The sequence below is a fragment of the Tetrao urogallus genome, assembly GCF_951394365.1.
Source record: "Tetrao urogallus genome assembly, chromosome: 11".
Lineage (NCBI taxonomy): Eukaryota > Metazoa > Chordata > Aves > Galliformes > Phasianidae > Tetrao > Tetrao urogallus.
In genome coordinates this window covers 17771979-17787783 of record NC_136824.1, presented here as the reverse complement: position 1 = coordinate 17787783, position 15805 = coordinate 17771979, and positions in this window count along the sequence as shown.

Sequence of the window (15805 nt, the reverse complement as noted above, 5' to 3'; positions counted from 1 at the left end):
TGATTTTCTTTCATTTTGAATGTGTCAAAAATGGGACATTCTGACCCCTCCGAGCCTTTCTCCAGAATTTTTTTTATGAAATGGGTAATTTGTCACAATTGATCCCTTTTTTTTGGAAGGCTTTGAATTGCTACAAACTGATATTTACTGATGAGAACATATTCAGGCAGCAAATTCCCCAGCAGGTTCTGTGCAGGCCGTGGCTGTGATTTCAGGGCTGCAGTGCCCCGGTGGGAGCGCTGGGTACCCCTGGATGCCCCTCTTCCCTTGCAGCTCCACCACGACCACGTGCACCACCATCGTGGGCGGCCATTGGCAGCGTTAAACCTTGATAAATGCCTTTAATATTTAATTGGTCTTTAAAAAACATAAATAGGCAGGCTATTAAATGCAACTCCTCAGGCAGAGTGAGATGAGTGTGGTACACAGCAACCGGCAGCGTCTTGCGTGATGCACTCAGTGTGGTTTGGAATTAAGGGTTGGGGATACATTTCCTTCTCCTTGCTATGCTGGTGGGAGCAGGAAGCTGGGAGCACCCTGAGCAGTCCGCTTCCTTCCAGCCCGTGCCATGCCCCATTTCGTGGTGATGGAGAGCTGCTGCACTGCATGTCCTTGCTCACATCCATCCCTCGGGCAGCCAGCTCCATCGCCCCAATGAGACATGAGCATCAGGGGAGACCTTGTTGCCCTTTACGACTCCCTGAAGGGAGGTTGTGGCAAGGTGGGGCCTCTGCTCCGGGTAACAGCAATAGGATGAGAGGTGATGGCTGTAAGTTGTACCAGGGGGCAATCAGGTTGGATATTAGGAAAAATTTCTTCTCCAAAAGAGCAGTGATGCACTGGCACAGGTTGCCCAGGGAGGTGGTGGAGTCACCGTCCCTGGAGGTGTTCAAGAACTGCAGAGATGTGGCTCTGAGGGATGTGGTCAGTGGGCATGGTGGAGTCAGGTTGGACTAGATGATCTTAGAGGTATTTTCCAATATTCAGGGTTCTGTGATTTTGTGATGCTGTAAGCCAATGCTTGGGGCTGGTTGATGCTATGGGTGGGGAGATAACACAGGAAAGACTGAAGCAAACCAAGGAAAAACCCCAATTAAAATATCTTCTGAAGTTTACAGAAGGTTCAGCTGATGTGCTGAGGGAAAATCTAGGTTTTTCAGCAGGGCAGCTGCTCCCCCAGCACTCGCCAGCAATGCTCACAATGCAGGTGGGAGTAAGGCAACGAGCATCCGTGCTGCCACCCCCTGCGCACTTGTCTGCTCTGCTGCACAAGCGCTGGGTGAGCCTTCCTGCACCTCCAGGCTGATTTCTCAATCAGACGAGCACTTGAGGCTCCCAGAGTTCAGATACTTGTCTCTCCATGCTACACCTGCCTCTTCAGCACAAACAAGTGGGCTGGAGATCCCGAGAGAACGCGCTGTGCGAGGGAGCTGCTGGTGGCAAGGAAACAGCTGCTGCCTGCGCTCAGCTCCCCGGCGCTCGCCTGCAGCAGTGTCTGAACCACCACCAGCTCTGCCTAAATATGGAGACAGGCTGCAGGCCTGCAACAGTGCATGGAGCTGCCATGAGTGCCCAGGGATAATGAGCCCATCATTCAAGGTAGCATGCAAGGTGCCACCTCGGTCCTGCAAAAGCTATCAGCTTCCAGCTCTCTGCCTGCTCCTTTCTTCCTCTCCCTCCACTTTTATGCTCGCTCTCCTACAGAACCAAAACATTTTTGGAGACTCTGCACTCTGTGCGAGCCTATTATTCACAAAACCTCCTATCTCCCTGCTTCAGGATGCTGCCTGGATCCCACCAATTACCAGCTCCCTTGATGTATAACACCATAAAACCCTTAACCTCATTATAGAAAATTTCTTTTGAATGGCCTTTAAAAACCATCTCATTACACAGGAAGAACTGTAATTACCTTTAACAAGACAGAGATATTGTGCGAGCGAGCGCGTTTGGGCTGTCAGAACAGCGGCGGTGGGAGTTCGTCTCCAGTCGGTGGCACCGCAAGGGCAAACGCTTTGTAGCTCCCTCCCCTCTGCCCGCCTTCTGTGGGCAAACACAGCTCTTTGCTTGGCCTCTGCTTCCCAGGAGAAAACCTGCTGCTTGCAGGTCTGCTGTCCTGAACGCTCTTCATCTCCGCTAAGCTCCCATAGAGCCCATCCCTGCTCCAAAGTGCAGGTGATGGATCGGTCCTTGCTCTGCAGATGGGCTTGGCCAAGTGGTGTGTGAGGTTGGAAGGAAGGATGTTATCATTCTCAGGGCTTGGCGTGGCACAGCCCCATCACCGTAGGATGGTAAAACCCATTGGTTTGGGGTAAAACCCATTGGCTGTTGGGATCTGATGGGCTGAACGCCAGCATGCTCCTGTCCAGCCCCAGGGATGGAAGAAGCAGTTCTTTGTAGGCATTTCCACTTCCCTCTGCTCGTTTCACCTTGGCCACTGCTGATCCAACAGGTGTGGGTCTGGTTATACACCACCAGGACTTCGCTCTGCTGCTGTGCCACAGCTCGTCACAGAGGGGTTAAGTTGTTTTCCTTGCTGCATGCATGTGACTCAAAAGATATTTTTTCCAAACAAAATTTTTCCATCCCATCTGTCACTAATGTCAATGCACTTCTTTGCCCAGATCCATTTTTTCTATTTAAATAACTCTAAAATCCAGCATTCTTTTAGAAAAATCTGAGTACTTGTTTCCAGATCTGTGATATTTTCCCAATCTCAGAACGTCGCTGTCGCTGTGCTTGGTGCTCTCCTGCCATCCTTGCAACTGCTGGGCACAGGGAGCAGCCAGCAGCTGGTGCTGTGCCCCAGCAGCTCTAGGGGATGTCCTTGGCTCTCTCCCTGCTGCCAATACCATGGGAGCACTGTGGCTCCGTGCCATGCCACTTGTGGAGCTGGGCACCCCTGGGCTGCAGCTCCCCGTCCCGCTCAGCTGCAGAGCAGCATCGCTCAGTCCCATGCCCAACCTTTTGGTGCAGTGTAGTGACGTTGGCTGCCAGAGCCACTCTTGGCTGCAAGTGCTGCCTAATGAGCCTGTGGGGACCGAGGGGAAGTGGCAGCCAATGAACATACAGAACGTTGAAAAGGTCAGAGCTGTTCAGTGTGACACAATAAGGAACCAAAATTGTGAGGCGCTGTGCTTCCGCTCGCCGCCGGTCCCTGGGTGCTGGCCAGGCATGGGGGCTGCAGTGCATCCCAGTGCCGTGCTGCATCTCAGTGCCACTGTGCATCCCACTGCTTGGTTTGGCTGCCCAAGAGGTGTCTGCTCGCCCTCTTGCCTGGCATCATTGGGCAGTGGGGCCCTTCTCACCAGGGTGCACCCGATGCCCTCGGTGTGGCAGAGCCCGGTGTCCTCGCTGCCTGCCTGGCTATGGGAACGTGCTGTGGGCCCACCAGATCCTGAAGAACAGGATGAGGAAGCAGACAGCTGTGTGCAGCAGGCTAGGAAAAGGTCTGTTTAAAGCCCGCTTGTTCCATCCCATCAAAGCCATCATGACAGTTTCCCACTGAAGGCTCCTCATCTGCCCCATGCTGTAGGGACGGGTATTGAAAGTATCAAGCAGCACTTTGTGCAGTTCCCTTCCTGTGGGCAGGAGGCATTTGGAAATGACAAGCCATAGGGCATGTAGAGTACAGAGGTGTAAGTTCTGGAAGTGAACACTGCGGCATAGGGGAGCACATGGCTAAGGGTGGCTCTCTTTGGTCTCAGTGTTCCCCATGATGCTGACTGCTGTGCTGGCCTTGCTGTGGCTGGGGCTTGCCTGTGTGCTGGCAGAGAGGATGAGGATACCATCTCCAGGTCACTTGCCACCTCCCTGTGTGCCAGCTCTCACGCACCCAGCCCAACTGAGGGTACCGTGCATGCCAGCCCAGACTGGGGCTTTGTCCAGCCCTCAGTTTTTGCTGTTCTGAGTGCTCATGTGTGTCCTGGGGATGGTGTTTTGTGTGGCGTGTAGTTCAGCGAGTGCATAATGTGTTGTTTCAGGGCTTTATTGCCGTTGTGCAGCGCTGATGTAATGGCATTTGGGGAGCTCTGGCACTCCTATTATCAGCTGGAGAGGAGCAGAGGAAGGATGCTCTTCCTCTCCGCGCCCATCATCTTCCCCTCCTGATGCTCTCAGCTGTGATATAGTGGTCTAAAGGAGACAACTTGTCTCTATTAGCACTCAGTGCGGAACAGTCAATTGGATCGTTAGAAGCAACTATGGATTGGCCTTGTTTTCAAAAGGGATCAAAAATATTTGGCCAAAACCCTGTTGGAGCATTTTCAGCTATTGGAAAACCTTCTACTAGACAGCTTGGCTACCCTGTACACAGAGCCCCTACCAGAGCCATGCTCTGAGGTTTGTGCTAACCTCAGTGTGGGCACGCAGTGCAGGAGGGGCCAGCAGTTCCCTGCCATGCCTGTGTTCCTGCCTAGCTGCTGTGGGGCAGGAGGAATTGTAGTTCTGCAGGAGGAGCACCTCACTGGGGCACTGCAGGAGCTGGGGGAACGTCAGGGGAAGCTCCCAGCAGCTGGTGGGGTGAGCAGGCTGCTGCCTTCATGCTGCATTGGGTGGAGTTGGGAACATCGTCCTCTTTGGGATTTCCTGGTTGTGGGTAGGACTTCACTCATGTTCCCAGACAGACCCAGGTGAGTTCATCCTGGGCAGGAGTGCCCAGTGCCTGAGCTCGTGTGCTTCCTGTGCTGTAAGTCACTGTTTCCCTGCACTGGCTCTTGAGCACCTTGCAGGGTCAGGCCCGTTGCACTTAATTGCAATATCTAATTTTAGCGTAATGGCACTCATTCAATCTGCAGTTCCCGGAACGTGTGAGTGACATAGATTGGTATTGCAGAGGAAAAGTCAAGCCTCTGGTGCGGGATCAATAGATCATAGCTGGATGGTGTTTGAAAATGCATCTTGTTAGCAGTTCATATTTTGGCGCTTTCCACACATTGCTGTTACCCACTCCCTGCTATCCGGGAGCAGCTGTGCACGTGGTGCTGATGGCATCTGTGAGACCGTGTCGACTGCTTGGGACCACGCTTTGTGGCTCTTATCTGGTGGAAAAGGCAGTCAGCCCAGCCAGGAACGGTGCTGCACAGCTGTTCTGCATCAGTGGAGTGTGCTGGAGAAGATGCACTTTCCCCAGGTCCCCAGAGTCATCGGGAGCGGTGCTGAGCTGTGCTCAAATGGAAGATGCTTATGCACACTTCCGTAAGCAGTGAAGTGACTCAGGTTGCCCACTCAGTCTGCTCTTCCCCAGCTGGTTCCCACAGTCCCTCCGGATGTGTCGGAAGCATCCTACATCAGACCTGCGTGCACTGTGCTCTGGGCTGGAGGATGTGCTGGGGAAAAATAGGCCACTGCTTTTCTCACGCAGGCAGCACTGAGTGAGGCTGCGCGAGGAGTGTGGGCACACAGCAGGGTGGGCAGTGAGGACGTCCCCTACTGCACTCCTCAGCAGCAGTGGGGTTGCTAGAGCTGCAAGCTGGATGTGTGGCTCTCCTTTTTGCTTGCCCTCCTGTGTAGGATTTCCAAAGCTGCTCAATTTTACCTCTACACCCGGCGGTAAACCCTCACCGCAGGCAGCGATCTGTTGGTGTCTTCCAGCTGGAGATGCCACCTTTTCGCTAATTCCATGAGTAATACCATCTCTTTAAATTTGTCAGCTGATTCAAATTAAAAAGGGACCTGTAGGATCAGAAAGAACCTCATCCTCCCTTCGGGGGCTGCCTTGCTCCTTGTTTGGGTTGGTTCTGCAGGCTGATAATTCCATCAGAAGGTCTCCCGCGACGCTGCAGTAGCCCTTGGATGCTGTTCAAGTGCATCGTGGCCCCCGGCGTGCGCTCATTGCCTCCTAATTGCTCTAAATAAGTTGGGAATGATGAAATTAAAGTGCCATTGATATCAGGCAGCCCTGGCACACCGCAGTGTGTGGGAGGCGGACAGATGGGGAGATGTTTGGGTAATAGGAATTAGATGTGGTTGGTACCCTGTCTGGGACCCTTCGCTGGGCACGGGCACGTTCTCAGCTGCCCAGCTGTAGTAGTGTTATGCAGGGGAGGAGCATGGTGGCCCAAGCTCTCGTTTTCAGCACCCGTGGAGGAGGCTGTCCCTGAGGCTGCACTTGAGGACACGCTGCTGGCCTGTGCTGCAAGCTTACAGGTGTCTCTGGTCTCACGACTGTGCAGTTTGTGGCTTTTCTGCAGCCAAGGAGCTGCAGCCACCACCCTGTCGGCCAGCACAACCCTTAGCCTTGGCCTCCCTTTGCAGCAGGGATCTCTGCTCTGCTGGGTGTTTTGGGGACAGCCTTTTCAACCCATGGCACAGCGGGCTGTAGGGTTGGTGGCTGCCACCCCTTCTTGGCACCCAGCCCCTCTGTTCCCAAAGCAGATGGGTTAGACCACATGCCTGGCCGTGCTGAATTATTGATGAAAGCCTATGTGTGCTCTGGTCAGCTGCAACTTTGGGCTTCCTTCTGGGTGCACCTCTGCCTTGTGCTGCCTAGAGCTGAGCTAATCCCTTCTGACTGCTCTCACTCATGCACACACCCATCCCTGCTCCCTCCTGCTCCTCTTCCCCTCCACCACCTCCAGGAGGTGATGGCTGATGTGCCAGCACTGTCCCTTGTCCCCCTGCGTGGCTGATCCCAGGACAGGACCCCCCTGCGCTGCACTGCCTGTAGGGCAGCAGGAGGAAGGCAGAGTTGATCTCACACCCATCCCTCCCAGATGGGGTTCACGGAACCTTGCACCCAGCGGGGAATGCACTGACCGTGGCTACCCCTAGCAGCTGCTTCTCTGCATTCTGGGCTGTAAACGTCCCCTTAATTTAGTGCCTGCACTAAAGCAGCAACCTTAGCACAGCCTCTGCATAACAACCACAGAGGCTGGGGATCCTTTAGTGGCACGTGGCAGGTCCACATGACTGTTGCAGCCCCGGTGTGTGAAGCCCTTGCTCTGTCCCAGTGGATGCCATAGCCAGGTGACAGAAGGTGATAGGAGGGGCTGGTGCTGCTGCCACACCGTTCCAGTGCTGAGCTGCCCAGGGTTTGCTTTTGAGAAGCAAGTCCTGGTCCAGCAGTGATGCTAACTGAATCCAGGTGGGCAAACCAAGCCCAGCAGCAACATGCTTGCTTCCCAAACATTTCTTCTGGACAAATGCTGTAGCAAAAGGTGTGGTTTTTTTTGCTACGCAGGAGAGAATAACAGCCCTGACCTTGAGGAGAGAAACAATGAGTGCTCTGAGTTCTCTTTCCTTCTTTTTGTTGCTATTTTCCTCACAAAATATTCAAGTTGAGAGGGATTTCTGCTTAAACAATTTATGCCCAGTGGATGGATTTATTTCATTCAGCTGCCAGCCACAAGAAAGCTGCTCTATTCCCTGTGGCACGGCATTTCTTTCCATACTCATAAATACTCCGTGCTAAGTACAACTCCATTCCGGCAGGCAGGACGGCACAGGGCTGTGGCCCCATGCCCACTCACCATGCCTCCCTGCCTGGCCCAGCTCTGCTCCCTCAGCATTTCCTCCTCCTGGGGATGAAAAGCTGTGCACAAATCTCTTTTGTCCATGTCCTTGGCACGGGAGCTGCTCTGTGGGCAGCATGTCCCATCCCACCTGGCTGCTGCCTCCCACGCTCAGCCCAGCGCCTGCTGCCTGCTTTGGGCAGGAGATGAGCAGGGTGCTCTTCCAGGTCAGCTGGGAACTCAGCACTGTGAGGGAGGAGGGCAACGCGAAGGCTCACTTTGGGATCGGAGTGATTCATTGGAATGAGTGCATCAGAAATGCAAAGCGAGTTCTAAGGCTTGATGGCAGCGTGTGGAGCCGGGGTTAAAAAAAGAGATTCTGGGATTGAAAGGTGGGCTCAGGGGGAGGGAAAGAGGGAGACGGTTTCTTTTAAACATGTCAAAGCCAGCCGGTTTTAATGCTGCTGATGAATGACGTGATATTCTTTCCTGGAGCGCCGTTCTGTGCAATGGGGAGCGTTTGGCAGGATGGGCATCGCTTCATGGTTTGGTCAGCCCCCCAGTCTGCTCCCAGCCCCTTTGTGCCCTCAACTCAGTATCTCCTTCTGGCCTGCACCCCCCCACATGGGACCTCCTGCCTTGTCCCATCGCTGCTGGGTGGGTTACACGCATGCTGTAGCTCCTGGGCTAGGGAGTTTTAACTAGGCAGCTCAAGTTTGCCACATCCCTCCCTGTGGGCAGCACTCCTGCTCTCCAGCTCTTCATTCCCAGCCTGCTCACCTCTCCATGCACTGCTTCGGGAACAGATGGGTTTAATTTCCGCCTGCCGCCCCTGCGCTTTGCGGGAGGCTCGAGCTTGGAGCACGTCTGCTCCTACTCCACGTGACAGTCTCAGGCTCCTGCCCAGCCCAGAGCTTCACACCAGGACCCCACACAGCCCTCTTCATGCCGGGGGGCTCTGAAGCCGGGCTGCCGCTCGGATAAACCTGTCTCTGTGTCACCTAGGCTGAGCAATGGCTGAGCATCGCAGGCTGATGCTGCTGAGACGCTTAGGCTAAGCTCCAGCTAATCCTCTTTCCTCCGGCGCTTGGGGCACCGATCCCACCGGAGCAGCTCGGTGGCACAGCCCTGTGATGTGCATGCTGGAGGGTGACGCTGCCTTGTGCAGCTGGGTGCTGAGCCTGGAGCAGGGCGGAGGGAATGAGCCCTTCGTGTGGCTGCTGGCTGGCAGCTGAGGTGCCAGTTCTTGTTTCTGCAACGTTTTACGGCACGCCATTTCCTCTCTTGGCCTCTTGCGGAACATCAGCCAGGTTGGATTGAAAGCTTTCTGTGTTTTCTGAGTCTTATCTCCTTGCTCCTTGCTGATGCACTCAGGAGTCCCGTGGCTCTCCAAGGATTGTTAAGGGTCTCTGTGCAGCTCAGGGGAGCGTGGGGTCTTGTATCAGCGTGGGTGAACTGTGAGAGGAGGAAAAACACTGTCCTCACCTTGCTCTGCACATCGCCTCCCTGCTATGCCCTTCTGCCAACCTCCCTCTCCTCCAGTCCCACAGAGCTCTGTTCCAGGGCTGGTCCCACGTGCCAGGAAGGCTTGCATTGCCCTTTGCACCCGGGGCCGTGGCTCCCCACTCTTGTTGAGATGCACAGAACCCCCCTCCAGTGCCCAACACGAAGCTGCTGCACTCTGCTGCCACAGTAGGTGCCCAGACTGCCTGTCCTACACTGCCCTGTACAGCCCTATACAGCCCTATGCTGCCCTATAGAGGTCTTGATGGTAGGTGGATGGTTGGACTGGATGATCTTGGAGCTCCTTTCCAACCTTGATGACTCTGTAAATCTATGCTTCTGTGATTCTGTACTGCACTGTGCTGTCCTGTACTGCCCTATACTGCCCTACAGTGGGGAAATATTGGTGATAGAGGAATGGTTGGATTGGATGATACTGGAGCTCTTTTCCAACCTTAGTGACTCTGGGAATCTATGATTCTATGATTCTTACTGCCCTGTACTGCCCTATGTTGCCCTATACTGCCCTGTGCCATAGGGTTCCCTCTCCAGTTTGCTCCACGTGCATCCCCACTGCAGCATGCACAGCACTGTGGCTCGTGGGAGATCCCACCAAGAGCACAGAGTTTGCACTCCCCATAATTCAGGTTGCAGTCAACAGCAACTGCTCACGAATCCAGGTTGTATTTAGCAAGCGGTTTTGGCTGGGGGAAAAAAAAAGAAAGAAAAAAAAAAAAAAAGTGAAACGCTGAAAAGTTTCATTTTGACATTTTCAAAATGAAACCTTTCAGCCATCTGTTTGGAGATGACATTTCATTTTGAAATTTTTTCTGTTTTTTTTTCTTTTTTTTTTCCTTTTTTTTTTTTTTTTTTTTCCCAGCGTGGGGGGGAGCCACCTACAAAACAAAACGAGAGAGCTTCGTTTCAGACCAAACAACGCATTCCCTACAGCACTGGATCATTGCTGGGGTTTGTCCAAAGGAAAAAGAAATGCTTTCCGTCACCTGGAATTATTCCTTTCCTCAGCTTTGGCCACCAAAACGGATTGGAAGAGGAAAAAAAAACAAAATAAATGCTCTGTTGTCCCTGGGGGAGGTTGAAGGAGGAGGTTTGCAGTGGGGTTCCTGCACTGGGATACCATGCAGTGCTTTGGGTTTTCTGAGCAAGAGCTGCGTGCTGATGCTCCTCTGCCTTCCCTGCTCAGCCCCTCTGCTTTGGTGTTTGTTGTTCCCATCTCCCATTCTTTTTCCTTTCTCCTTCTTCTCCCCCCCAGTCCCCCCACCCCTTCATCTTTATCAGTAGCTAATGAAACAGGCAGGAAGAAACCCAATTCGTACAGTAATTAAATTTACTTAGCGAGTATTCAGCTGGAGTAATGAGAAGTTTAATTCAATGATTAGTTTTTTTTTTTCTTTCATTAATTAAAAATGGAACAGAAGCACGGTTACAGTGGGGCTGCATTGATCCTCCTCGTGGAAAGCTGCCCATGGACAGGGAGGAGGAGGAGGAGGAGGAGGAAGGCTTTTCCCACTTCTCCCCATCCTCCCTTCCCAGCCCACCCCCAATGCTCTCCCCACACACAGGTGCATCTCTCTCCCCCAGCTGACCCCCAAGTTGCTCAGGGATGTGCTGGGGGGCCCAGTAGCCCCTCTCCCCCCTCTCATGTCCCCCTTCCTTCCCCTTTCAGCTGCAGAGGGGCCGAGTGCTGCCCGTGGGTGTGAGCTTGAGGAGCGTGTCCCAGCCCACGGGAAGGTTGGGGTGGGAGAGCTGTTTTCCTTCCTAGAGAAACAGATTTTGAGCTATTTAAATACATTAAATTCATAAGCATGTTTTTACTTTTTTTTTTTTTAAGCAAGTCGTGTGTGATAGCAGAGGTGTGGGGGGGAAACGTGGAATATTGGTTGTTTCCCAGATCTCAGCTCTTCCTGCAGCTCTTCAGGGACATGGGAAGCTCTTGTTCCTCGGGGCGCAGCTGGACAGGTGACATTCCCACTGGTTCACTCCTGCTTTTCTTACACTGAAGCAGCTTTTGGAGTAAGATCTTCACTGTGAGAGCTCATAAGGAGATGTAGAGCATAAGGACAGCAAGCAGTGAACCACTGGCTCCTCAACAGACAGATGCAGGATAGACTCCACTGCTATGGGGCATGTGGGGCTCCCAGCTCACCCCCTGCCCTCATGGGGACGGTGCCATGGAGAGCACCAACCAAGGGCTGGGAGCAGTGTGGGCAGGCAGTGAGTTCCCAGGGCACCCAGTGAGGCTGCGGGGTGGGAGGCTGCAGGGTGCAGTGCAACCTGAGGTAGCATGACAGCAGGGCTAATAAGAGGGCTTTTTCATGCATTTGTTTCTTGAGAGATGGCTGCAAATGATTCCCCAGTGCTCTGGCCCAAATCTGTCCTGGTAGCTGTCAGCAGATCGATGCGCTGCTAAGCACAGGTCTGCTTCATTTCCATGGGAAAATGGCTTCTCTCGAGCGGTTCATCCTGGCTCTTCCAGCAGCAGGTCCCTAAATTTGGGCAGCCCTGTTTTCCTCTCCCTTACATCCTGATTTATAGCTTTTTAAATATCATCTCAGATGAAGATTAAGCTCCGTTTCGGGAGGGAGAGGGGCGAAGCGTTCGCAGCTTTTTAATTTCCCTCCCGCTTGCCTCCTCTAAATGCCAGCTTACAGCCCTAATTGCAGCACCGTTTCCCCACAGTGCATGAGTGCAAAGCTGAGGAGTGGCCCTGGCAGCCGTCCCGCAACGCCCTGCCTTCATCTGACCCGGGTAGGTGGCCCATGGTGCTCTGAAGTACAGCCCCGGTGTGTCTCCATCGGGACCACAAGGCCTCCTCCCAGCTTTCTCACTGGGATGGTCAGGAGGGACGGGAGCAGATTTCGGCTCGTACAGTACATCCCCATCCTCAGCTGAAGTCTGTGAGCTGTCAGCTTGATGCGAGCGCCGCGTGAGACGGCAAACATCAGAGCTGGCTGGGCGCGGGCAATTTCCCAGGATGTCAGTCCTCGGGAGAGAACAAAGAGAGAGCAGTGAAGAGCAGAACTCGGCTTCCAAATGAAACAAACAAGAGAAAATTAGGATGATTCAAGCAGCTTTTATATAGCGGAGCTGGGGAGGGGGTGGTGTTCGCATCGGGTTTTGTCCAAACAACGTGATGGTGGAGTGTGCTCTGCTCTCTGTCCCATAGGGACCACCAGCAGGGCTGTGCCTGCCTGGGACACAGCGTGGGGTCACCTGGGGCTGCACCCACATCAGGTTTGGAGAGAAAGGGATCAAAGAAGCAAGGCAGAGCCGGCTGCCCTACTCAAACACATGCCCACCGGTGTGTAATTTCCCCTCTACTTCATGTTCTTTGCTCAAAGCAGAGAGCGGACTGCATAGGATCAACCTGGTGCATGCAAAAAGGGTTCCATGTCCTCACCTTGCCTCGTTCCCATGCAAGAGGGGCCTGCAGATGGCTCTTCCTGGCTCTGCAGAGCGGTCATTCCAGATTCTTGTTGCCAAAAGTTGGGTGGGCACATCCCCCCACCCAGCCCCATCCCACAGCCAGCATAGGGCTCCCGGTGCTGGGGCTCCCCACTGAGCATCTTCTGCACCCATCATCTGCAGGGCTGGATGGTGCCATGGGGCCAGATGATGCCTTGGGACTGGTTGATGCCATGGGGTCGACTGATGCCATGGGGTGAGCTGATGCCATTAGGTTAGTTGATGCCATGAGGCTGGATGGTTTCATGGGGGCTGGATGATGCCATGGGGGCTGGATGATGTTATGGGACTGGTTAATGTCGTGGGGCTGGATGATGTTATGGGACTGGTTAATGTCGTGGGGCTGGATGATGCCATGGGGTTGGTTGATGCCATGGGGTTGGTTGATGCCATGGGGTTGGTTGATGCCATGGGCTGGTTGATGTCATGGGGCTGCATGATGCCATAGGGTTGGTTGATGCCCATGGGGCTGGATGGTGTCATGGGGTGAGCTGATGCCACTGGGCTAGTTGATGCCATGAGGCTGAATGATTCCATGGGGCTGAATGATGCCATGATGCTGGATCATGCCATAGGACTGGTTGATGCCATGGGGTTGGTTGATGCCATGGGGCCGGATGGTGCAGTCACAGGTTTTATTCAGCTCTGAGGCAGGGCTGAGCCTGAGTGGATTTTTAATGCATGAATTTTTAGTGTTTAAATGGAACAAATCTTTGAACCTGTGTGGTTTCAGAGGGATGTTTCTCTTCCTCTCTGAATGTGTGCTGTAAATGCTTCAAAAAACCCTCCCTCTCCTCCTGCTCTGGTGATACAGGAACAAACTCGCAATAGCTCAGGTTTTCCATTAAGCCACTGTGTCACAGATTTGCATTTTTAAAGCAAATTTCCAGCATCGAGGTTATGGGAAAAGCCTATAGGTGTGAACACCTCCTGCCTCCAACCTCCACCAGTCGTCTCTGCCCCTTCACCCAGCAAGGATGAGAAAACCCACACCTGAATTTCTTTTCCAGACCTCCCTACCCAGCTCTCAAATTCAGCCAGATCTCTCTCCAAGCATCCTGCTCTGAAGGCTGACAAAGCCATTCACATTTTTGCTGTTTATTTTCTTTTAGTAACATGTTAGCATCTTGCACCACTAATATTTGTGTAAATAAGCCAGGGATGGAGCCTGGCTGCGAGCCCAGGTTGGCCAGTGTCATTGCTCGTGAAGGGAGGCAGCAGCATGGACTGGGGCTGGGCTTGCTGCTGCAATCACGGGGAGGTTATGGTCATGTTCAGGTGTTTAGGGATGAGGGGGTTGGGCTCTGTGTTTGGCTTGTTCCATGGGAGTTTGCCATGATGGAATGGATGGGAGCTTGGAAGGGAAGCAGAGGTGGCATTAGTTTTAGTGGCATTATCAGGAGCAAGAAGCACATCCCTCGTGCTCTGCGTGTGCTCCGGGTTGCACTGCCCGATGTCACCGCTCCTCCTGCTGCGGGAGGTGCTCCCAGCGAGCTCCAGAATTAGCATCCCATTCACCGCTCCTCGCTGTGCGAGCTCGCGCTTTAAAAAGAGTCTCTTGCCACTGAGATCAGCAGCTCTGACTCAGAGAACGCAGGGGAGCAGACGCGCTGAGTGAGGCAGCCCTGCTGCCGTGGGGCTCGCCTGGCTGGGTCTCCCTGATGGCAGCTCCAGTGTGGGGTTACAGCTCCCGTGGCTTCATGCCCTAGTGGGGATGGTGTGGCTGGGGAGGGTGCGAGCATCGCGCTCAGCCGAACCAGCCGTGCTGCGCCACTCATTGCCTCCACCCACACCGCACCTTCCCCTCCCTGAGCCCCTCCTCGCTGGGGGAGCGGAGGCAGCTCCGGTTTTGTGAATTAATCAAAGACAATGCAAGCTCTGAGAGCAGCTGATTTGGAGAGCCTTTCGCAGGCAGGTGTGCAGCGTGAGTCCTTAGCGCGGCTCCGCCAGGAGCTGCAGCTACAGCTCCAGCCTCATCCTGGGCCGAACGGCTCCTCATCTGCAGATAAAACTAACGGGAACAAAGGAGGCAATAATATTGATATTCATCATTGATATTCCCATTTATCTCCGGAATAATTAGTAATTCTATTGCTGTGAGAGTACGGCTCATCATCTGCCTGTTTCAGGGGAGCATGTTCATGGCATCCCCGAGAGCAGCCAGGCACGAAGTGCTGGGCAGGGTTGGGCAGGAGGGACTGCAGGGCACAGCCTGGGGACAGGGGATGCCATCGCAGCACCTTCCTGGTGCGTGACGCAGCTCCAAGTGGTGACAGCAGCCCTCTGTCAGCGGATGCCAGGCTCGGTGGGAACCAGGGTGTGAATGTGCGTCTGTCCTGGCCCACCCCCACGATGCAGACACAGCCCTTCCACTGTCTTAGCAGTCCCGCCCGCCCTCATTTCCCAGCCCTCTCAGGCTGTTAGTACCTCGTGCTTTTGGAGCCCTCTCTGCTGTGGGACAAATGCAGGCTGGTGAGACTCCGAGGTCAGGATCTCCCACAGCGCCGTGGCAGCCCTGGCCCTGCGCTGTGCTCCCTGCAGGGCTGTTTCCTGCAGCATTCCTGCCCTGAGCGATGCTCTCCAGAGTGCAGCATCCCGAGCGTTTTCCATTCTGCACAACCACTGCCACAGCAGCCGCAGGGCCCGGCGAGTAGCGAATGCAAATGCCGGGCAGTGTTTTTATTAGGATTTAAATGAGTTTAGGGCTGGTTAGAATTACAATACGATTGGAGCCAGGAGGAGCTTATAAAACCTGCACGGGTTCATACATCGCATGGAAAACACAGCAAACCCGTGGCTTCAAGCGGGCACCTTGCACAACAGAGATGCGGGCACCCCGGGTCCAAGGCTGCTGTGATGAGGGGGGGGAGAGTTCCCCCGCTCCAACCCAAAGGCGGTGGGAGCGATGGGGGCTCGGGCTGCTGACGGCTTTGATCTCTGAAGGGTAGAGCTGCATATTTGAATGAGAAATGCACGGCTCTATTGAAAGCCCAGACAAAATGCCTTTTGTGCTTCCCCGCATGTTTATTTGCGTAAGAGGGTGTTTTGCTGGAGAAACACGGGCAGGAGCTCGGGGGAGAGGCGGCAGAGGCGGGGGTGAGCGCGATGGGAACTCGCAGTACAATTTCAGGACACTTAAGAGCCTCTTATCGTCGGTGGCGAGACAGCGACATCAGAGGCAGCTCCGGCAATTGTCTGAGACAAATTGCTTCATTTGATGCGTTGTTGGTAGCGCGCTGGTTAAGCTCCTGGGCTATGTATATACAGAGCACAAGAGACACGCATGTATGTGTGTTTGTGCGTGCTGCCGTCCCCACCGGGAGCCGTCTCCCATCGTGACCTTGCAATGTGCACTGTGTCCTCAG